The 24,130-nt window shown below is 49.5% G+C and overlaps 1 protein-coding gene and 1 long non-coding RNA gene across 3 annotated transcripts in view; one reads left to right on the plus strand and one right to left on the minus strand.

Annotated features, from left to right (window-relative positions):
- Positions 1-24,130, minus strand: part of CTNNA1 (catenin alpha 1) — a 317,040-nt gene that overhangs the window by 230,130 nt on the left and 62,780 nt on the right. The window lies entirely within an intron of this gene.
- Positions 18,458-20,911, plus strand: LOC141371650 (uncharacterized). Of its 2 annotated transcripts, XR_012376746.1 has the most exons (5): positions 18,458-18,581; positions 18,699-18,758; positions 19,236-19,476; positions 19,830-19,882; positions 20,667-20,911. It is a non-coding gene; the product is annotated as an uncharacterized lncRNA (long non-coding RNA). The 2 variants fall into 2 exon arrangements; XR_012376745.1 differs by lacking the exon at positions 18,458-18,581 and having other exon boundaries at positions 18,617-18,758.

Below are 24,130 nucleotides of genomic sequence, written 5' to 3' on the forward strand. Positions count from 1 at the left end.
ACTGCAGGCCAGAGTGCCTACATGTGGCATCTCTTAGTGCCCTGTCTTCCTCACAAGGTGGCAGCTACAGGGTCGTTGGATGTGGTGTCTCGGGGCTTTAAATATGAGTTTTTCAGCTAACAAAGTGGCAGCTACATCTCCTTTTATGACAAAGCCTTGGAAGTTTCTTGGCACCACTTCCCCTGCAACCTATGGGTCTCTAATCTATCCTGTGTAAGGGAGTCACAAGCCCACTGGACTCTAAGACAGGGAAAGTATGCTCTACCTCTAGATGTGGGAATGACAAAGCTCTAGAAAAGCATGTGGGGTGGGAGATAGCATTGCACTCATTTTGGAAAATATAATCTGCCCCAGGCCTACAGACTAAAACTCACATTTCTCATGGACCAGGGAGTTTGCCAGCCATCCTAGGGAGAGAAGGTCTGAGCTCCCTGAGAAAGATGGGGCCAAAGGCACAGGCTCTCTCTAAGCCCTGCCTTCACCTACAGGGGAAGCCTCCCCAAAACCCAAAAAGGGAGGAGATCTGTGGCCCAGAATAAGTCCTCACAGAGCCCACTGATGAAAACTCAGGGGACATATGTCACATTAGAGAGCAAGAGAGCTGGAAACTGTGCTAGGGAGGCCCAGCACAACTGACACTGGATAATGATGATGATGGTGATGATGAGATACTTACTGAGTGTCTGTTTGGGACCAGCCACTTAAATATATCTTTTTCACTTGAGCTTCCAAAAGGAAATGTAGAGCCTTAGATGCACATCTCAGAAAAGCAGAATGGTTGAAAATTAATGAGCTAAGGGTCTATCTTAATAAGTTAGAAAAAAATATAGCAAAAGAAAACTCAAAGAACGTAGAAGGAAACAGCAAGGTAAAGAATAGAAATTGAAGAAACAGAAACCAAATACGCAATGGAGAAGATCAGCCAATCCAAAAGCCAATTCTGTGAAAGTGGATGAATCTCTGATGATACTGACCAAGAAAAACTTGAAAGAAAACAATCAGACATAAAGAGGGGTATTTGGGCGCCTGGGTGGCTCAGTTGGTTAAGCAACTGCCTTCGGCTCAGGTCATGATCCTGGAGTCCCGGGATCGAGTCCCACATCGGGCTCCCTGCTCAGCAGGGAGTCTGCTTCTCCCTCTGACCCTCTCCCCTCTCATGCTCTCTCTCTATCTCATTCTCTCTCTCAAATAAATAAATAAACAACTTAAAAAAATAAATCTATAAAAAAAAGATTTAAGAAAAAAAGAGGGGTATTTTATGGATGCTTCAGGCATTAGGAAGAAACAAAGAGAATATTACAAATAATTTTGTACCAATAAAACCAAAGATATATGTGAAATAGATAAATCGCTTGACGCATATGCCTTACTAATACTGATTCAACCTGAAATAGGAAATCTGGATAATCCTATACTGTTAAAGAAATTTAATCAAAAGTCAAAAATATTCCCATGAAGAAAACCTAGTCTTCACTGGTGAGTAGTAATTCTTTAAACATCCCATTAGAGAATGAGGATTCCCTTCTCTATTGGAGGAAACTGTAGCTCCTGGAGTTCGAGCAACTTGCCTAAGGGCCTAAGAACTAGTAATTGTCAAACCCACGATTTGAACCTTGGCTGACCTGGCTTCAAAGCCATTACCCTCCCCAGCCTCTTCAAATGCTATAATTAGCAGCACGTTTGTGAAGGTGAAGGACAAAGTCTTGATGCAAAAGCATGCAAAAACAGATTCCAGATTTGCAGAGATGGAAGGTAAAGCTCTTTCTGCCCAGAGCAGTCCTAGGAAGGAGTCTGGTTATGTCCACACAGAGAGGGAACCTGGAGATTATCCCTAGGACACCACCCTGCCGTCCTTCAAGACCTATTTAAATGCCACCACCGCTTCCCTGTAGGGTACCATAAATCCTGTGCTGAGTCCCATAGCTGCCCTACAGCACTGTGTCTGGCCCTCTTCTGTATACAGTCTGTTGTGTATTATTCTCAGTAATGTTTTCCAACCTTGAAAACGCATGGCTTCCTAAGAATACAGACCCCAGTTTGAAAAACCTATATTAAAAAGTTAAATGCTGGGTGCCTGGGTGACTCAGTTGGATAAGCGTCTGCCTTTGGCTCAGGTCATGTCCCCAGGGTCCTGGGATCGAGTCCTGCATCGGGTTCCCTGCTCTGTGGGAAGCCTGCTTCTCCCTCTGCCCCCTCCACCGTGAATAAATGAATAAAATCTTATACCACCTCACACCAGTCAGAATGGCTAAAATTAACAAGTCAGGAAACAACAGATGTTGGCGGGGATGCGGAGAAAGAGGAACCCTCCTACACTGTTGGTGGGAATGCAAGCTGGTGCAACCACTCTGGAAAACAGTATGGAGGTTCCTCAAACAGTTGAAAATAGAGCTACCATACGATCCAGCAATTGCACTACTGGGTATTTACCCCAAAGATACAAATGTAGGGATCCGAAGGGGTACGTGCACCCTGATGTTTATAGCAGCAATGTCCGCAATAGCCAAACTGTGGAAAGAGCCAAGATGTCCATCGACAGATGAATGGATAAAGAAGATGTGGTATATATACACAATGGAATATTATGCAGCTATCAAAAGGAAGGAGATCTTGCCGTTTGCAACGACGTGGATGGAACTGGAGGGTGTTATACTGAGTGAAATAAGTCAATCAGAGAAAGACATGTATCGGGGCACCTGGGTGGCTCAGTCGTTAAGTGTCTGCCTTCGGCTCAGGTCATGATCCCAGGGTCCTGGGATCAAGCCCCGCATCAGGCTCCCTGCTCCATGGGAAGCCTGCCTCTCCCTCTCCCACTCCCCCTGCTTGTGTTCCTGCTTTCGCTGTCTCTCTCTCTGTCAAATAAATAAATAAAATCTTTAAAAAAAAAGAAAAAGAAAGACATGTATCATATGACCTCACTGATATGAGGAATTCTTAATCTCAGGAAACAAACTGAGGGTTGCTGGAGTGGTGGGGGGTGGGAGGGATGGGGTGGCTGGGTGATAGACACTGGGGAGGGTATGTGCTATGGTGAGCGCTGTGAATTGTGCAAGACTGTTGAATCACAGATCTGTACTTCTGAAACAAATAATGCAATATATGTTAAGAAAAAAAAAAAGAAGAAGATAGCAGGAGGGGAAGAATGAAGGGGAGTAAGTTGGAGGGGGAGACGAACCATGAGAGACGATGGATTCTGTAAAACAAACTGAGGGTTTTAGAGGGGAGGGGGTGGGGGGATGGGTTAGCCTGGTGATGGGTATTGAAGAGGGCACGTTCTGCGTGGAGCACTGGGTGTTGTGCACAAACAATGAATCATGGAACACTACATCAAAAACTAATGATGTAATGTATGGTGATTAACATAACAATAAAAAATCTTTAAAAAAAGTCAAATGCTGGCACTCTTGGTGATCACTGGGGCTTTGAAAATTGTAAGGCAGTGAGGCCATCCAAAGAATGTTTTTGTGAAGAAGTATTTTTAAGATTTTCACTCAAATAAAAACTAAATATTCACATAGCAAATTTTGTGGTCCCTGAAGATAGAATTTATCTTTGTAACAGGCATCAACTGCTCCACGATATAGTGTGAGATTTCATTATCTCTCTAAATCAAAATTAAATCCAGCTTAAGTTCTGTCCAAACACTAGATGATTCCTCCATCTCTTCACTCCCTCCTAGGTAACAGGATTATACACAACTACAGGTAACTTAGCAGGTTGCTCCTTTGGGAAGAGCGTGTTTCTCCGTCCCTCGCCTGTAGACTTGGCCACATGACTTACTGTGACCAGGGGTATTTTAGCAGACTTGACATAAGCAAAGACTTAAAATGGGCTTGTGCACTGGGGGCTGGTGGTCTTGTGCTTCTTCCATCTCCTTGAGATGAACCTTCCCTGGCTAGCCTACTAGTCCTGGAAGGAGGATGAAAGACAACAAAGGCCGAAGCCAGCCTACATGCAATTAGCTTCCAACCTGTCCCTAAACACATCAGCTAAGTAAGTGCTCACTGCCGGGGATTGTTATACAGCTGTGGCCGTAGTTAATGGATCCATACCCCTTCTTCCCAAGATCATCAGGACCTCGGCTCATGCCAGTTGCCACAGCTGTGCCCTCCGCCTGGGCTGTGACATACTCCTGAAGGTGGGGGTTCTGAGGCAGCTCTGTCCCGTCCGTGGCAAGTTCAGCCAGAGCCCCCTGTGCCGGGCCTCCCCAAACTGTGGCCTGTGCTCAGTCAGTGCCTGGGTTTAATCCTCAGACGCATAACCTGAGCAACTCATTTAATTTTTCTTTGCCTCATCTGTAAAATGGAAATAATAATAGCACTTCACAGAGTTCTTGTGAGAAATAAGTGAATATATAAAGTGCTTAACACAGGGGCGCCTGGGTGGCTCAGTTGGTTAAGCGACTGCCTTCAGGTCATGATCCTGGGGTCCCGGGATCGAGTCCCACATCGGGCTCCCTGCTCAGCAGGGAGTCTGCCTCTCCCTCTGACCCTCCTCCCTCTCATGCTCTCTATCTCTCACTCTCTCTCTCAAATAAATAAATAAAATCTTTAAAAAAAAGTGCTTAACACAGTGCCTGGCATAGAGTAAATATGCAAAAAATGCTAGCTGTGATTATTATCATGGATTTATTCATCTAAATATTCTCCCTCCTAGGTCCTCCCACCGCTGAGAACCTACATTCACATGAGCTCAGGTCCCTGCTCTGTTGGGATTCATACCTTCCTTCCCTTTCTTGTCTTGAGAACTCCCACTTACCCACCTGAGTTGGGCCCATTGGTCTTCAATCTGGGAATCATTAAGCCTCCAACCCTAAAGTCTGTTAGGAAAGCCTGTGTGGAAGTTGTGTTCTGGACAGCCCGCAGCTTGCAGATTTTCCTTTCCATGCAGAAACACACAAATCTGGGCGCCTGGGTGGCTCAGTCGTTAGGCGTCTGCCTTTGGCTCAGGTCATGACCCCAGGGTCCTTGGATCGAGTCCCACATTGGGCTCTCTGCTCTGCGGGAAGCCTGTTTCTCCCTCTCCCACTCCCCCTGCTTGTGTTCCTGCTCTTGCTATGTCTCTCTCTGTCAAATAAATAAACAAAATCTTAAAAAAAAAAAAAGAAAAGAAACATACAAATCTTCATGGGGGCCAAGAAAGTCCAAACCTCAGGGACAGAGCGTCTGGCTCTTCCCCCAGGAGCAGTGGAATGCCTTTCATTCCTCTGAGGTGAGCCCGCAGCTGAGAAAAACTAGACAGGGTTATTTTCTCAATAGGTCATTATGCTATACCTAATTCTCGATAATCTCCACCATTGGACTGTGAGTTCCTTGGCTGTGTTTTATTCACTGTGTACCTCCAGAGCTTAGCACAGAGCCCACACTTAGTAGGTACTTGATAAATGTTGGATACATGAATGAATGGAGAATACAGGTTATAGGACCAAGGCAATTTCCAAACGAGGGATGGTGAGAAATCAACATGAGCACCCACAGGGCACTCAGCCTCAGGCTCAATGCTGAGGCCCATACAGGAGAAGTACCAAGACACCTGGAGCTTCAAAGACTTAAGCCTACCAAAAAAATAAAGTTCAACCACAGAAATCACTTGCTCTGTCCCACATCAACGAGAGCCCACCGAAGGGCTTGGTTTAGAAGCTGCTGTGGCCCTGATGGCGCACAGGACTTAGGAAAGAAGAGGCAAGATGTGGCCTAAGGCTTGAGAGGGGCTCAGACACTCAGCAGAGGGCCACTGGCTTATCAGGCCAAGAACATTTGGCTTGGAGCACTACTTCAGCAGTTACAATTTTGGTGGACTGTTCATTAAACCTCCTTCCACTGCTTGGCCAAGGGCTTGACATGGGACCCAAGCTAGGCCAATCAGATAGTCTTTTCCCCTTGAATCTTGAATGGAATGACATGAAAATGGAATTGACTGATCCCCTAAGGCAGTACCATGAAGAAAATATCCTTAGAGACGCCTGGGTGGTTCAGTCGAGCAAAGGCACAGCACAGGAATGAGTTTGCTATTTGTGGAAAATAACAAGGAGACCAGCTTGATCTGGCTGCAGGACTTGTGACAGGGAGTCAAGAGAGATAAGCGTGGCTATTTCAGGCTGTGAGCTGAGCATAGAGACCTAGAAGTCAGGCTGGGGGTGGGTCCTGATGAGTCAGGCAACAAAGAACGGGTTCTGAGAGGAGACGTGACAAGCAACCACTAGTAGCAGGAGCTCTCTTTCCTCTCATTCCAGGACTCAACGAGATTTTAATCTAAGCCAGAGATTCTAGATATGAGCCCACTCAAGGGGCAGACCACTCAGCTCCTCTAAGAGAGTAGCAGTTTGTATTGGTAAGAATGTGTGGTTACAAGCAACAGAAAAACTCTAGTTACTGTAAGCAAAAGATGATTATATTCAAAAGAAATGGAGAAGGCTCACAGAATCAAATACCGAAGAGGCTATCCCAGAAAGATGAGGAACCAGGGCGGTGAAATCAAGGGAGCTGGGACTAAGGATAATTTCTTTCCTTTTTTTTTAAATTTTATTTATTTGAGAGAGTGAGCATGAGTGGGGGGGGAGGGGCAGAAGAAGAAGCAGGAGAAGCAGACTTCCCGCTGAGCAGGAAGCCCTGGACACGGCGACAATGTGGGGCTCAATCCCAGGACCTAGGGATCATGACCTCAGAGGAAGGCAGCTGCTCAAATGACTGAACCACCCAGGCGTCCCTAAGGATAATTTCTTCATGGTACCGCCTTAGGGGATCAGTCAATTCCATTTTCATGTCATTCCATTCAAGATTCAAGGGGAAAAGACTATCTGATTGGCCTAGCTTGGGTCCCATGTCAAACCCTTGGCCAAGCAGTGGAAGGAGATTTAATGAACAGTCCACCAAAATTGTAACTGCTGAAGCAGTGCTCCAAGCCAAATCCCCAAAGCTGGTGCCAGGGCAAATGGATAGTGGAAAGGCCAGCCATTTTCTACAAGGTGTGAGCATTGGGAAAACCTAAGGCCTCTTTGCTCTTGGAGCGTGGGGAGAGAGGAAAGATGGAGCAATTACCTGAACTTGTAGGTATTTGCAATGGTTAATTTTATATGTCAACTTGACTGGGACACAGCATGTCCAGATATCTGGTTAAATATTATATCTGGGTGTGTCCGTGAGGGTGTTTATGGAGGAGATTGGCTCTTGAATTGGTGGACTGAGTGAAGTGGATTGCCCCCCTCCCACCACGTGCAGGTGGGTAATAATGTTCAACTAGATATCTGGCTGTCCTGGGTCCCAGTTGTCACATAAAATTAACCAATCTGTTGAGGCCCAAATAGATCAAAAAGCTGGAGGGAGGTAGAATTCCCTCTCTGGCTGATTGCATGAGCTGGGACAGAGTTCTGCTCCTGCCCTCCAAGCTCCTGCTTCTTAGGCCTTCAGATCCAGACTGGAATCTACACCATTAGTTCTCAGGCTATCAGACCTTCAAACTACACCACCAACTTCCCTGGGTCTCCATCTTGCAGACAGCAGATCATGGGACTTCTCACCCTCCATAATTATGTGAGCCAATTTCCTATAATAAATCTCATTTCCCATTTTATATCTATAGTTGTAGCTCCTATTGGTTCTGTTGCTCTGGAGAACCCTGAATAACATAGCATACATTTACGACTGGACCCATAGGCTTCGGAACTTAGAGTCCACCTCAAGTTCCTCCCTTGGAGGTCTTCAGAGTGACCAAGTGAGTGAAGTCACTCACTCAGAGTGACCAGGTCATCAGAGTGACCTCCCTTAGAGGTCACCAGAGGTGACAGCAAATGTGCTGGTATGGAGGAGGGAAACAAATTAAGGTTCAAGGTGGGAACTCAAAACAGGGTTGAGAAATGAACCCATGCAATTTAATAATTTAATAGTTCTAAGGGGGAGCAGAGCAGGACTTGGCATTTCCAGGATAAGTCAATCAAGAAGAAGCCCTTTCTCAGTCTCTGAAATGCTAAGAGGGTCAAGATGCTCCTCAACTTTCCCTAGCCTCCTCATATCAAAATGGAAATTCAGGGCACTTGGCTGGCTCACTTGGTGGAGTGTGTGACTCTAGATCTCAGGCTTGTGAGTTCAAGCCCCATGCTGGGTGTAGAGATAACTTAAAATATATATATATATGTATATATTTATTTATTAATATATATGTATATATTATATATGTATATAATATACATATATATGTATATGTATACATATATGTTTGTGTATATATGTGTATATATGTTTGTGTGTGTATATATGTGTGTGTGTATATATACATATACATATATATATATATATATACACATATATATATATAAAGGAATTTCAGAGGATAAGGAGCAGGGGCCAGTGCCCATGGAGGGGAAAGCAGGAAGAAACCTTTTGCTTCATCTAGCTGAAATAGAGTCAGATGGGAGCAAGAGTGTGTTAGGAAAGTAGAATTACCCAGCCTGCCTGTTCCTAAAGCCTGGCACAAGAACGGAGTCATCTGGGAGTCCCGATGTTGAACAGCTGGGAAAGAGGTAGACTCTTGGCAACTGAAATCCTTGCCCACATGGTTGGAGCCTCCCCTGGGCCTGCCCAGTCGTGGTCCACCTCAGCCTGAGAGATGGAATGGGTTCTGAGCACAGGTGGCACAGAGACTTGTAAGCTTTTTAGCAACCAGGTAGGCTCCTGATATCAGGAGGAGAAGATGAAAGTCTTTTGATTGACTCTCCATCCTTTCTGCTCTATTCAGGGCCTCAGGAAGCTGCCCCTGTGGACTGTGCTGCCCTGGCTCCTTGCCCGCAGCTCCATGCTGGGTTTGGCCGATGGGAGGCAGGGCAGGAGACAAGCTGATCAGAGGAGAGAGACCTAGGGGTATGTATCCCCCAAGCTCGGCCCCTGCGGGGTCTCGGTGTTGGCAGCAGCTGCGTCCCTTTACAGAAGGCCACAGCTCCTGTGGGGCAGTGGCTCTCCCATGCGCAGCTCTCACCAGTTCTGGCTCACCACTCCCTCCTCTATCCATTCCTCTTCCAGCTTAGAACTGGGAAAGGCCTTCTTCTGTGGAGCTGTGGAGAGGCCCTGGGGACCTCTAGGTACTTCGTTGTTTCCTGTAACTCCAACCAGGAAACATTCCCTTCACTGCCCCTCTTCAGTGTACCATTTCTTTTCTTTTTTAAGGGGGTGGTGGCACCTGGGTGGCTCAGTTTGGCCCAGGTCTTGGTCTCATGGTGCTGGGATCCAGCCTGGGGCTTCCCGCTCAGCGGGGAGCCTGCTTATCCCTCTCCCTCTGCCCCTCCCCCACTCGCGTTCGTGCACATGCTCTCTCAAATAAATAAATAAAATCTTTTTAAAAGGTGGGGGCAGAGAGAGAATCTCAAGCAGGCTCCAGGCCCAGCGTGGAGCCCTACTCGGGGCTCGATCTCACAACCCTGAGATCATGACCTGAGCCGAGAGCAAGAATCCGATCAATGCTTCACCGACTGCGCCACCCAGGTGCCCCTGCCATCTCTTTTCTGAAGGGCCCCTGCCAGGTACAGTTTCTTACTGTGGCACAGCAGTGTGGAAACCCTGTCACCTTGGCCCCTTGGTGAACGTCCCTACCCAGGGCTGCCTCAGATCAACCAAGAGTCATCAAGGAAGCTCAATCAAGTGTTCTCTGGTATTTGGCAGGGCCTGTACAAGGTTCTGTCACCCTCCTGCCTTCACATATGGAGAATAGTAACAGGGCAGAGACTGACCACCCCAGGAGAGACCATCAGCCAAGCAGAGGCTCTCTGGCCTCAGTTGCCCAACAGAATGAGTTTGATCTCCTTCAGTCCTGCCTTAGTTCTTCCTGCTGCTATCTCAGCTTGTTACTTGTCCCTTCCTTGGACTCTTTTAAGCAGGGATGCCAGGTCCCCCCTTTATAATATACCCCTAAACTTCAGCTATCTTCCGCTTGCCTCTTCCTTTGTGCAGAGATAATCCTTTTTCCTGTCCTCTCTCCTACTTCAGAGCTGGAGGGGAGCAGGGAGGAAGACTAGGGCCCTTCTCTGAGCTTTACACTCCCACCCCAGACCTTAGTTTCCCCAGGAAGCAGCAGGCAGGGGGAGGCCTGTTGCAAACTGAAGACAAGACAGCTGCTCGTTCAGGAAGCTGAGAACTGAGGAAGGTGAGTAATGGTGTCCGGAGCAGAGCCCAGCAGAGCCAGCTAAGTGAGCAACAGCATTAGGATTGACTGTGAGAAGAGAGGAGAGGACAGAAGGGAGGGGAGGGGAGGGGAGGGGAGGGGAGGGAAGGGGAGGAGAGGAGAGGAGAGGAGAGGAGAGGAGAGGAGAGGAGAGGAGAGGAGAGGAGAGGAGAGGAGAGGAGAGCCTGAGCCCAAGGCAGGCAGTGCCCGGGGTAGTCACTTCCAGAGGATTCTCTCAGGATAAAACAAATCCAACCTGACCCTCTCTCTCCCAGGAGCTGTCATCTTAGAAGAGAGGGCAACTCGGTCACCTGGTGTGGGGCAAAGAGTGGTTAGGACATGGATACAGGTAAGGATTTTATTCATTCATTTCACAGATATTTATGGAGTGCCTACTACATACGGGAGCCCAGCAGTGAATCAGATAAACATAATCCCTGTACACGGGGAGCTTGCTTCCTGATGCGTTTAAAGTGCAAACTCTCTACTATGGTCCACAAAACCACCTTTGGTCTGAGACCTGTCCTGTGCAACTGCATTTTGTGACCCTCTCCCCTCTCACTGTCCTCTAGCTACAAAAACCTTGCTCTATCCTGAATATGCCAAGTTCATTCCTGCCTCAGGGCTCTTGCACTGGCTGTTCCCTCAGCCTGGGAACATTCTTTTCCTGGAGCTTCCTTCTCATGGCTGCCTCCTTCAGGTCTCAGCCAAGGGACCAGAGAGAAAAAGCACTCCAGGTAGTGGGAAAAGCTTGTTTGAAAGTCCTGAGGTGAGAAAGAGCTGACGAACTGAGAGGAAACCAGAGTGGCTAGACAGAGAGGGCAAAGGGCAAAGAGAAGTGAGGAAGCCAGAGTCCCCCCGAAAGCCAGCCGTGGGACAAAAGCTGTGACAAAGGCTGTGATCCAGGGAGCAGGGGGTGAGGGTCAGAGAAGTGAGCCAAGGAGAGCTCAGGAGAGAATGTCTGAATGTATGACTGAGTCGGTCATGGCTTTAAGCAACCAGGGTGAATTCTGAAAATATTTATTTTTCAAAGATTTTATTTACTTATTTATTTTGTCAGAGAGAGAGAGAGAGAGAGAGAACACAAGCCAGGGGAGTGGCAGGCAGAGGCAGAGGGAGAAGCAGGCTCCCCACTGAGCAGGGAGCCAGAGATTCGGGGCTTGATCCCAGGACCCTGGGATCATGACCTGAGTCCAACGCAGCCACTTAACCAACTGAGCCACCCAGGCATCCCCTGCAAAGATTTATTAAGGATCTTGAACCATGACCTGGGGCAAGTAAGAGGGAAACGTCTCTCTGGGTATTCCCACCCACTCTGTCAAGAGTTGCCCTCAAGGCATTAACAATCCTGCACTTCAGGCTGGAAAGCCAAGAAGTCCCCTGGGCACAATGAAGCCCTGGGGCAGAGAGCCAGAGGACAAGGTCAGGGGCCCGAGGGTGAGGTGCGGTGGGGTCACAGCCCTTGAACAGATGAAGCCCGTGTGAAGCTGTCTGTCGTAGCAGTGGCCAGAGTAAGAGGTGAGACTGAGGGAATGTGAAGTAAGGCATAAGATGTATCCCAGAGAGTAAGATGACTCAAGTGAGGCTGGAGAGGGAGGCTGAAAATAAGCAGGGATGAGCTTTCGCATCCGAAGAGGCAGGGGGGATGCTGGTCTGGGCAGGCACCCGTTCCTGACACAGACGGCAGAGGGAACTTCGGGGGTCTGAGGCCCCAGAAGGCACCTCCTCTCTGTAAGGTGTCCAACCAGGCCACCGCCCACCCCTTCGTGTCCGTTTTTTGGGAGTTTACTAAGTTTCCTGCAGCATCATTCCAAGAAAAGTGTAAGGAGGCAGGGCCCTGATGTGCTCCTCAAGCACCTCCATGTGACCTGTGTGGGCTGAAAGGCTGGGAAGATTCTCAGGGTTTATGACAAGACTCTGGCCTAGTTCCTAAGTGTGCGCACTCATTCAGGAATCAGTATCTGTTTACTGAGCATCTACTATGTGCCAGGCACTGGGGATGCAGAAGCAATCGAGAGCACCAAGGTCCCGGCCCGTACCGAGAGCACCTCCCAGGAGGTGACATGCAGACCTGATACATGTTCTGCACACACTTTAATGTACATGGTAAGATGACTGCTTCCTGGTGGGGGTCTACCATGCTACTTTGCTTGCTCCATAATCTCCTCCCTGTTCCCACCCCCACCCCTACCTCCCTAGCCCCCACACTGACAGCCTCCAGCAAGCAAATGATTCCAAACCCCATGAGCTGGGGGCCAGCTCATTCTCTTTTCTCAGTAAGTTTAATTTTGCCAACAGCCAGAGGCAATGACAGCAGCTCTGAAAATCTGCTGGTACTCTGGGCTGGGATAGGCAGCCCAGAAATAATTGCCTCTTTGAGTGTTTTATTGGAATGTGCACGTGCTTCTTGCTTCTTGTGGGGGCCACTGCCTCCCAGGACTGCTTCTTGATGTGAGGGAGGAACCGGGCCTGTGAAGTTGGTGGGGGCTGCTTCAAGGAGAGGGTGGAGGGTGGGTCAGCCTCAGGGCTGTACCTTGTCCATCATCTTTCCTCCAAAAGTCACATTATTCAAGCAGGAGTTTGGAGAACACCTGAAATTCTGTCTGTCTCATGCACCAAAGCCTCACCACCTTACAGTCATACAGTTTCCACCCCTTGCCCCTCCGCATGTCTGTCTCAAGCCTCCCACTGCCCTGGAAGCACCTCACTCTGCTGCTGATGGGGGGGTGGCCCTGAGACTTGGGGTCTGAGCTCTGAAGGCTGCTTTGCTCCAGGAGTCTCCCCCTTGCCACTGTCTTTAGCACAGGATGCCTGCTTCTGCTTGATCTGAGTACGGAAACAGAATGTTAATGATGATGAGTCCCGATTTCCCTGGGTGTGGAACGAGCCAGATGGATCCTCACGCCACATCCTGGCTCCGTCCACCAGGCCTGTGACTGCACCAAGATGGCTGCCTCCTCTTCAGCTGCTGTCGGGTGTGAGAGGAGTGAAGAGGCAGAGAGGGAGAGTGGAGGGGAAATGACTATAAGAAAGGAAGGGGTTTCAGGTGCCTGGGTGGCTCAGTCGTTAAGCGTCTTCCTTCAGCTCAGGTCATGATCCCAGGGTCCTGGGATTGAGTCCAGCATCGGGCTCCCTGCTCCTTGGAAGCCTGCTTCTCCCTCTGCCCCTCTCTCTCTCTCTCTCTCTCCCCCCCTCTGTCTCTCATGAATAAATAAATAAAATCTTTAAAAAAAGGAAGGGGTTTCATGTATCTGCCCCAAATCTGGTGGGGCCTTTGCAAGGTCACTGAGACTGTCTCCCTGACTCCAGCCCAGTCAGTGCCTCTCGGCCTCCTTGGCGATCTCAATCCACACCCCTCACTTGCTGTGCCCTCGGTGAGGTCAATGGATGTGGGGAGAGGGACTCCATGCCCATGCAGTTATTTCAATTCTGGGCCTCGGCTGAAATCCTGAGATTACAGGCCTGCTGACTGTATGCTCTTTAAAAATAATCACCCTTGGGCACCTGGGTGGCTCAGTCGTTAACTGTTTGCCTTCAGCTCAAGTCATGGTCTCAGGGTCCTGGGATCGAGCCCCACATCAAGCTCCCTGCTCAGCGGGAAGCCTGCTTCTCCCTCTCCCACTCCCCCTGCTTGTGTTCCCTCTCTCACTCTCTGTCAAATAAATAAATAAAATATTTTTTAAAAATTAAAAAAATTAAAAATAAAATACTCACCCTTTGGAACACCTGGCTGGCTCAGTCGGTGGGGGCGGGAGGGGGGTGGCGGAAGGGGCTTGTGACTCTTGATCTCAGGGTTGTGAGTTCGAGCCCTGCATTGGGTGTGGAGAATACTTAAAAAATAATAATAAAATCTTAAAAAAAAATCACCCTTCATGTAGGTTACGATATGGTTTTGGACATAAGACGATGGCTGTCAGGGTGTGTGCAGGGAATCATGGTCCTGTTTAGCGTTCCCTAAGATGGGACACAAAGAGCTTGGGCCTGGGCTGAGCTGCTTGCAGCTCCAGTCCTGCCCCAGACCCACAGAAGTGCTGTGGCATTTAACTCCTTCCCCATACTGGCTCCTGGAAAACTCCTACTCATTCTTCAAAATCCTGATCAAAGATCACCTCTTTCTACAGGCTTCCCTGATCCCCCCCTTTTTTTAAAGATTTATTTATTTATTTATTTGACAAAGAGAGACACGGAGAGAGAGGGAACACAAGCAGGGGGAGTGGGAGAGGGAGAAGCAGGCTTCCCGAGGAGCAGGGAGCCCGATGCGGGGCTTGATCCCAGGACCCCGGGATCACGACCAGAGCCGAAGACAGACACCCAACAACTGAGCCACCCAGGTGCAACCCCCAAACACCGCCCCCTCCTGCCCGATCCCTTTTTAGGCAGAGCTGATCACCCTCCTTCAACTCAGTACTTGACTCTGCAAACAGCCTGATCATGAGCAAGTTACTAATTACTACAGAACATCTGTAAAATGGGGGTAATATCGCCCTTGCAGGATTAGGGAGGAACTAGAGATAAATGTGTCCCCCCCCCCCGCAAGATTTATTTATTTGAGAGAGAGAGCGCGAGAGAGCACACAGAAGAATAGGAAGAAGCAGGCTCCCCGCTGAGCAAGGAGCCCAATGTGGGGCTCAATCCCAGGACCCTGGGATCATGATCTGAGCCAAAGGCAGACGCTTTAACCGACTGAGCCACCCAGGCGTCCCGATGAATGTATCTTGGAAACCTAGTATTGTGCCTGACACATGGTCATGGCTCAGAAGATGACAGCTCTTAGAGTGATGATGGCAGTGATCACACATTCTCAGCAGTCAGTTTACACATCTGTCACCTCTAAGAGACTGTGGACCCCTTAAGGACAAGGGCCACAGTTAAGTCAGTTGCTATATCCCTAGCATCATGGCTGGCTCAGAGTAAGCACCCAATAAAGGGTAATAAATGTCAGCATTATCATTAGGATACTTAAAATAATACTCACTGGCCTTTGTTAAGGGTTTACAATGTGCCAGGCACTGTTCCAAGCAATTTACCAGGATTATCTCCCTTACTATTCACAACAACCTTATATGGTAAGTGTTCTCCCTATTTCACAGTCGAGTAAACTGAAATTTACCAGGATAGGACAATTTGCCTAAAGTCACACTGAAAGGAGTGAGAGATGGAGGCAGTTTTTAACAAGGTCAGTCTGTTCCAGAGTTTTGGAGCAACTCCACACTTGACTGCTGAGCATGCTCTACATTGGCTCACAATCCTGTCCACCTGACAACAGGAACTGGCCTTGGTTTACTTATGTAGCCCCTGAACCCTGCACAGATCCTGGCACCAAGCTGGCTCCCCAATGTCTCTCGGATAAGTAGATGAGAAGAGGAGAGGGAGGGCACCTGGGTGGCTCAGATGGTTAAGCGGCTGCCTTCGGCTCAGGTCATGATCCCAGGGTCCTGGGATCGAGTTCCGCATCGGGCTCCCTGCTCCTTGGGAGCCTGCTTCTCCCTCTGCCTCTCTCTCTCTGTCGCTCATGAATAAATAAATAAAATCTTAAAAAAAAAAAAAAAAGAGGAGAGGGAAAGGGAGAAAGTCAAGGCCAGATGAGGCCGGAAGAGGGCCAAGGAGAGGGCTGTGTTCTGGCACTCAGGTTCACACACCTTTTCTGGGGCCCTCGCCATTCCTACCATCCCAGGTTCCAACCGTTTGAAAGGATGTTCCTTTGAGCACAGACTGAAGCTCAGAAAAATGTGATCTGGGACTCAGGGGCTCCCTCCTTCCCAGGCAGCCCCTGCTCATACCCAGGATGCCTGGCCCGAGTTGTAGGGAGAGGTCTGTGGTATGTGACTGAGCCAGCATCTGGGAGAAGAGGGAACAAAAGTAGACCGTGGCATCTCTGTGCCTCAGAGGGTTAGATTTCGGGGCCATGGAGTCACTCCCACAACCCCCCCACATCCCCCGCGCCAGCTCCACGTTGAGGGCCTGACCTCGTTCAGCAGGTCATGGCCCAGAGGATGACAACCTTGATGGAGGTGAATCTCTCCTGGGAGTAGGTGGAAGGTCTCTGTTCTTGTCCCGTCAGTGCTCCTGAGGGGGGAGGCGGGGCCTGAATGCCCGGCTGACCTCAGGGCAGGGTCATGGGGACCTTGACCAACTCAGTCTTAGCCCAGCCCTGTTTCTTTAAGGCTCGTTGGTGCTAGGGAGGGAAAGGGAAATTTTAATTTACATTTCTTCCCTCCATTCAGAGTCTGGACAGCTATTTTGACTGTTTCACTGGAATATTCTTGAATTCTGAGTCTCTTTTTCTCATTATGGTTTGAAAATTAAATTCTCTCTGCCTTGGGCAAGTGAAGGCTGAGTGAGGGGTGGCTGCCGCCACCGCACATTTCTTATTTAAGTCCATTTAGAAACACCGACTGCTCTCTCAGGGCAGGTGACCAAGAGAAGAGGACAGGGCAGACTCTAGCCTCCCTCCTTCGCACGGTGCCGGCATTAATCCTCCCATTATTCCTGTAGCCCTCACTGACCTGGCCTAATCACAAACTTAATAACACCCTGCACTTGGAAAGCTCTTGGCCGTGCATTATTTCCAGCTGATCCTCACAACAGCCCTGCAAGGAAGGAAAGCAGGTGTTCTCGTCCTTGTTTTTATTAATGACTTAACTGAGGGCCCAGCACATTTTATAGAGGAAACAAAGCCCCCTCAGTCCTTGGGGAGGGCGCTCAGGGTGAGGGTGGTCAAAGCTGTGTCCCTTCCCCGTCAGGTCTCCAGCTGGGACACAGCTGCCTCTCCTCATTGCCCCCAGAACACTGAACGAGAGACCCACTCAGGAGTGGTATGATCTAGGGCAGCTTCTGAACCGTTCCCGAGCTCCAACTTCCTTATATTTAAAAGACGGGTTGACCTAAATCATGCCTAGAATCACCTTGCAGTGCGTGTGCCCAGACCCCAGGGGGGAAGGAAGACGGTGTTCTCTGTCACTTTGCTCCATTTCTGTGGTTTTGGCTCTCTGTCCTCGGGTGGTGACGGCTCCTCCCTGTGTGAGAACACCCAGCTGTCTTTGCCCCGTTCTTCTTTTCTCTCTGCAGATCTCTCCCTGATTTACTAACAGACTCTCAGGAATATCTGGTGCACGTGGGCCCTTCCAGCCTCGCTCCTCAGCATCCCCTGTGAGAGGGGCCCGGAGGCAGCCATGTGGTGAGAGGTGGCTCCAAGACCACCTCAGGCCGTAGCAGCACAGTTTTCACTGAGCGAATGGGGAGGGGTCTGGGGCCTTGCGAGGTCTGGAACAGGTTCCCTTCCCCAGGGGACACTGGGTCCAGGGATGCCGGTGGGCTGCCTCTCAGGCCGCACTAGCTGTGGCCACTACCCCGTCGGCAAAGAGCAGCACCAGCCTTCCGGGGGCACGTGCTCTGGTGGGAAGAAGCATTTCTCATGTCACCTTTGCCCCAGGCCCCAGCTCCCTCAAGGACCTGGTAGTTTTCCACATTCTTCTATTCCTTTTTGTGGGACTCCAGAGAACCAGGAGCCCAAGGCACCACATGACCCTAAACCTCTCCAACAACCTCATGTTTTTGTTCCTGGTTTGAAATGACAGCCACTCTCACCCCGCCTCTCCTCCTCCCTGGTGAGTGCAAGCAGAGGGCAGGATTGCTCTCTTGTCACCACCTCGACCCCAGGGGCCACAGAGGGAACTCCAGACCTAACCTGAGCCAGCAGGAGGGACAGCCTGGGCAACCAGGGGCTTCCCAAAGCTGGTGCAGGAAGGAGCACTGAGAGGGGGAGGACGGAATGAGTACTTTCTGGAGAGAAAGGCTTGGGATTGCGACTTAAAACCGAAAAGGAGTCTGTACTGTTGAGGCAGGAAAAATCAGACAGGTCTGGGATTAAATTTCAGCTCTACCTCAAGCTGTGAAAATTTAGGCAACCTCTGGAATCCTAAGTGTCCTCCTTTGCTTTCCACAGTGCTGATTATCCCACAGTGGTGGTGCAGGATTTCATGAAATAATCTGCATAAGACACTGACCAAGGCCTTTGGCATATAACTCAGGAAATGGTTGCTATTATTATTATTGGGATCCGTGTTATTGTTGTTGTAGTTGATAGCGAGTTAGAAATGAGGACTGGAGGCAGACTTTCTTGTTTGTAGAGACACTCAGCCATAGCAAGTTGAGGGGAGAAGCACCCTGTGGTCCTGTGAAACCCCAGCCTTACCCTCTGGCACCATCCTGTTGCCTCACACGCAGACCCCAAGGCTTCTGTTGCCTTGTAGCAGCTCACTTTACACCAGGAACAAGCTGCATCTTGGCAACTTAGAGTCACAGAAACCAGGCAACCCAGTCCTTCTCGCTGTCAGATAAAGGGGCCCCTGTTTGATTCCTGTCAGTGGCAAGGGATGACGCGCAGGCTGCCACCGAGCACGAGGGCAAGGCCAGAAGGAACAACTGTTGGGCAGGTGCCAAGGCCTTCGGAAAAAGCCGAGGTCCCAAGAGAGAACCCAGAGCTGCCCCAGTGGGGACTGCCTTCTGCTTTGTGCCACTCACCCTTTGCTCGTACCCCTCCTTGTTTCTAGTGCCTCCAGCCCCCATCTCTGACAAGGAGGGGAGGACCAAGCCGAGACCTCACCGAGTAGGTAGGTGATATCACAGACACTGGGGATCCTCTCCTGGGGGAGGTTGTTTGGGGTGGTGGGGTTCGCCCTCCCCCGCCAGGTCCGGGCGCCCACATACGACTGGAGGGCCAGGAAAATGGGTCACAATCCTAAGATCCTGAGAAGGGAGAGTCCACAGCCTGCAGCTTTACCGCACGCCAACTCCCTGCCCCAATCCCAGTTCCCTGTTTCTTCTTTCTATTCTGCCTTTCTCCTCTCCATCCTCCTTTCACTGCCCCTTCCTCTTTCTCCCCTCCTTCACCATAGGCTGGCTTTGCAAGTTTTCAGTTTCTGTTCCCAGACCCCCCTGTATAAACTGCGAGTCCCTCGGTTTCTCTCGTTCCCTCTCTCCCTCCGATTGCCTCACCCGCAAGCAGGGATTCCTGCCTTCTCTGACAGAGGCTTAAAGGAGAGAGAAGCCCCAGGGCTGGGGTAGCTCAGGGTCCTCTGGGCACACAGGGGGCAGGCGCTGGCCTGCGTGGAAGAGGAAAGCATGAATCGGCTCGCAAGAGCATAAAGATGGCACAGACGAATGGAATGCAGTATTGATCGGGCTCTGGGTGACTCACCACCTCAGAGGAGGGAAGCTGGGAGAGTGACGTCATTGTTGGAGCTGCTGCTGAGGCTGGCAGCCGCACCCCACCCCTGCCCCGAGACCTTTTCTTGACTTGCTAGCTTCTTTTCGCCTCTCTATCACAGGGTAGGGCTGGGGAAGCAGATTTCACCCTTACCACATTTAGAACCAGGCATTTAATGCATTTAGAATGCGGTTTTCTTAGACTGAGACCTTCCTTCCCACATCCTCACCTCCACTTCCTCTGCTTGTCTTAGATGTACTAAAGCGCACGTGAGTGTTCACTGTCTCACACATGTGTGTACGGCTTATGCGCATGTGTGTGCACATACGCACGCACACTCGCACACACTCCCACCTGCCATCTGCTTCTGTCAGTGGGGGGAATAAACTGGGCTCCCAAACAGTGCTAAGGTGCTCTAGGGGGCTGCTTCTCTCTGCCAGTGATCTGAAGAACTCCTATGTGTCTTTATCTTTAGGCATCTTAATGCCATGTGCCTCTTGACTTCAGGAGCCACAAAACTGAACCAAAGTAAGCCTAGCATTCGAATAGGCATGTGTGTCCCTGAATATGTACATTTTCAACACCATAATTGCAGGGAAAGTGGGAAGGGAGGAGGTTGGCAGGGGATGGGAATATGTGGAGGAAAATCATTTGAGCAGAGCCAGAGACTTTAGAACCTGACTCCAAGAAGAGTGTCATCATCATCCCCCTCTCCCATGCACCTCTAAATTGAATGTATCTTTCCTTCCACATCCTGGGAAGAGAGATTGTTGAATCTCACTTGTTACCTAAGGCCCAAGAATCCAGCTAAGCTGGGGCAAAGGAAGTGTTCCACGTATGAATGTGAATATTAATATGATGTAAATCACATGCAAATGTATTGAAAGCAAACATAAATAGCTTGCAGGTCTTGAAAAAGAACAATTAGCCCAAAGTAAAGGCAGAGGAGGATCCACAGCCCATGTCATGGGGTGACTTTCAGGGTCCGGGTGGAGATTGAGGCCGCTGTCGTCCTCTGGACTTGTAACGCATGGAAATGGTTTGTTTTGGCCACAAGCAACCAACTGACAAGTATTTGTCAAATGTCTCCCTTGACACGGTGGCAGAGGTGGATTTTCCATCAAGCTAATGAACCTTAAACTCCTCATTTGCACAGGCCTCTTCCAAAGCCGGCACTTAATTTTGTGTTCATAATTTTGTATTATTTTTCTTAAAGAGGGCATCCCCAAATTGTATAAGCTTTAGGACGAACAAAATGTGGGTCCATCTCTGCAATGGAGAGAATAGACTCTGTTCTTAATTGAATTTGCAGCCTCCTTTGAAACCATCTCTATCAGAGAGGACAGTCTGTCCTGACTCTGTACGCCCCTTCCTCCGGGTGCAAGAGGACCGGATGTCCTCCCAGACTGCTCCTGGCTCCAGGACTCCACAACTGTCTGCCTTGAGGCTGGTGTAGGAGGAGAACGAAGGTGGCTGCTTTGTTATAAGGGAACGTGGCCCTCCTGCCCAGACCCTGAGAAACCTCAGGGAGCGAGTACCAGATAATAAATAATAATACCTTACATTTGTAGAGACTTTGAGAGTTTCTAAAGAGAATCTGTCATTCATCCTCACAACAACCTCGAGGCAAGGAGGAGACATATTATGGAGCTTTGTTGCAGACAAGGAAACTGAGGCTCAGGGAGGTGAAGCTACAAATAATAAGAGCTTAGATTCACAACACTGTTGTACCAGCAAGCTATTATTACTGTGTTCATTTAATCTGCACCACAACCCTCGGAGCTAGGTACTAGTATCATCCCCTTATTTTAGAAATGGAGAAACTGCATAGGAAGGTTAAATAATTTGCCTTAGTGAGACCAAAGAGCAGCAGAGGCAAGATGCAAACTCAGGCAGTCTGGCTGCAGAGTTCATGATCTTGATCACGTTACTGCTTGGGATAACTTGTGCATGGTCATGGGCCAGAATTCAAATCTAGATCTGTCTGACCCCAGAGCGTGTTGTTGGCACCATTAGGCACTACCACCACCCTAATGAACCAGGAAACACCACCACTTGTGGCCAGGGGCCTAGACAGAGAGACAGGGGACTGGTGGGAAGTTGAGGTGATTGGTCCGGGGACCAGGGTCGAGTCAGGGAAGGAAGGATGAGTACCAGTGTTTCTCCTGGCTGATAACTCGGGGAGGGAGGTAAGCCAGCCATCACCAACCTCAGAAGAGCCTGGAGAAACTTCTTGCCTCCTGGGCCCTCAAGAACCCAAAGTCTTTGGCCATCTCTCCCCACTCCTGCAATTCCCTGACAAATGAGATCAAGATTATGGGCAGAGTGTGTTTGGGGAGATCACCATGGCAACAAAGTAAGGATGATGGATTAGGGGTGAGGGTGAGTTAGGAGTCAGTTGCAGAAATCCAGGAGAGAAGTAAGGAGGTCCCGAATGAACGAAGATAGTACCTGGTGTGCAGAAGAGACCTGCTGCAGGAACAAACAAACGAAGGGTGGGCAGGGTGTCTTCCTCAAATGGCACAGCCCCCATTCGGGCCCCCGTGGAAGAAGAGGGATAAAGAATGTGGGAGGTATGGGGAGCAATAAACAATGAGGCAGGTAGCAGGAGCAGCCCCTGGAAGCTGCCAGAAGTGATAATATCCTATCTTCCTGCTCTCTTGAGTCCCCCCAGACTGCGTGTGTGTGTGTGTGTGTGTGTGCGTGCGTGTGTGTGTGTATTGAGAAGTGTCAGCCCAGGGCTCTGGGGCCACATCACAGGGAGGTGAGCTATGGGGAGCATCAGGGAAGCGTGATTTAGAGTCTCATTCCCACTGCCCTTCACTGTGCTGCAAGGACAGTTCAATGTAATATATAATTACCGCTGCCCAACAAGGCTGCACTGTACACAGAGCTCCCCACCTTCCTCCTGCTCCCTCCTGCCTGCCTTCAGACTATAAATCAGTTTTCAATCCTGAGTGCTACCTGTAAATGTTCAAGCACGGGATCCTCGCCTCATATTCTACATCCCTGGGGGGTGATTCAGGCTCTGAGCAGTCCTCTTCCCCCAGTCCTGATTCTGATATCCATCCCATCCCTAACTGATGGGAAGAGGAGAACTGGGAAAACTGGAATTGGCTCTAGAGTCTCTGGGGCCCTGGCTTGAGGAATGGAGGTGGGTGGCTCTGTGTCTTGATTCAGCCAGGACTGAGCTGGACAATGTGCAGCTCTGTAAACATGCTCTGGATCAAGTGGGAAGAAGGCATTGAAACTGACCCCTCCTCCCAGAATGGCAATTTTCTCCCAGTCTTGCAGGATATGCCAGAAGGAGGCAGGTGGGCCCCTTCCCTGGAGCGTCTCAAAAAACACAGTGCCCAGGGGCGCCTGGATGGCTCAGTCGCTTAAGTGTCCAACCCTTGATTTCAGCTCAGGTCTCGATCTCAGGGTCATGAGATCGAAGCCCACACTGGGCTCCGCACTCAGCACAGAGTCCATTTAAGAGTCTCTTCTTCTGGGGCGCCTGGGTGGCTCAGTCATTAAGCGTCTGCCTTCAGCTCAGGTCATGATCTCGGGGTTCTGGGGTCGAGCCCAGCTTCGGGCTCCCTGCTCCGCGGGAAGCCTGCTTCTCCCTCTCCCACCCCTCTGCTTGTGTTCCCTCTCTTGCTGTCTCTTTCTCTGTCAAAAAATAAATAAAATATTAAAAAAAAAAGATTCTCTCCTTCTGCCCCTCCCCCTGCTTGCACACACACACACTCTCTCTCTCAAAATAAATAAATAAAATCTTTAAAAAAAATAAAACAACAACAACAACACAAAAAGCCACAGTGCCCTTACCATGGGCTGACATGGGTTGAGGAGGCACCAGTCATGGCTTTGCCCTGAGCTGGGATAGAAGTCCCATGGTGTACCATGGGCGTGATAAAAGGACAAATCAAGAGAGGACAGAGAGGGCTTCCTGATTTGTATCTAGCAGGTACCTTGAGGACTTTGATCTCCCTTTAAGAATTTGGATGTGTCCCTTCTCCCTTTCCTGCCCTCTGCTGGGACGATGGCACTAGTCTCCTAGATGGCACGCCTACAACCGCTATTACCCTTCTCACATGCTCCTGCTGGATGGAACTCAGATCATGCCTTTTGTTTCTTGATTAAACCTCTTTGTTGGCTTCCCTCCTCCCTTAGAATACCAAATTCCTTACATGGCTCACAAGACTTTACCTTGTCCATCTTAGTCATATCAATTCACTGGGTACCATGCCTCCCCTCAGTGCTTTCTGTTTCTCCACCACTCCTGCCACAGGGCCTTTGCCCTGGCAGTTCCTGCAATCTGAAATGCTTTTCCCCTGGGTTCCACTCTTCCCGCTCTGTTCCCATGTCACCAGCCTTTGCTAATTACTTCATCTGAAGTAGGTCCCCCTTCCTATCTCAGCACCCTATCTGTTCACTTTAAAGTACTAATTATATCTTATATAATTTGTAATTCTATATTCATCGGCTTGTTCCCTCATTTTCTGTGGGTTTTCCCCACTAGACCGGAATTTCTGCCAGGGCAGGGGTCACAGTGGCTTATCCACCACTGTATTCCAGGTGCTTAGCATAAAGCGTGGCACATAGTAGGCATTAATGAAATATTGTCTGAAAAAACTGAATGTATGGGAAGTGCTGCCAGAGGAAGTCTTAGCAGTTGAAGCTGATTCTGCCTACCCTGTGGCGTCCTCACTTACAAACAGCAAACAATCGGATCAGTTCTTTCCCTAGTTCAGACTTGCACTGGCCCTGGGATGGAACCCTCCTCTTTCT

This window comes from Callorhinus ursinus, unplaced genomic scaffold (genome assembly GCF_003265705.2).
Source record: "Callorhinus ursinus isolate GAN/ISIS: 27379988/994484 unplaced genomic scaffold, GSC_fseal_2.0 scaffold83, whole genome shotgun sequence".
Taxonomy (NCBI): Eukaryota; Metazoa; Chordata; class Mammalia; order Carnivora; family Otariidae; genus Callorhinus; species Callorhinus ursinus.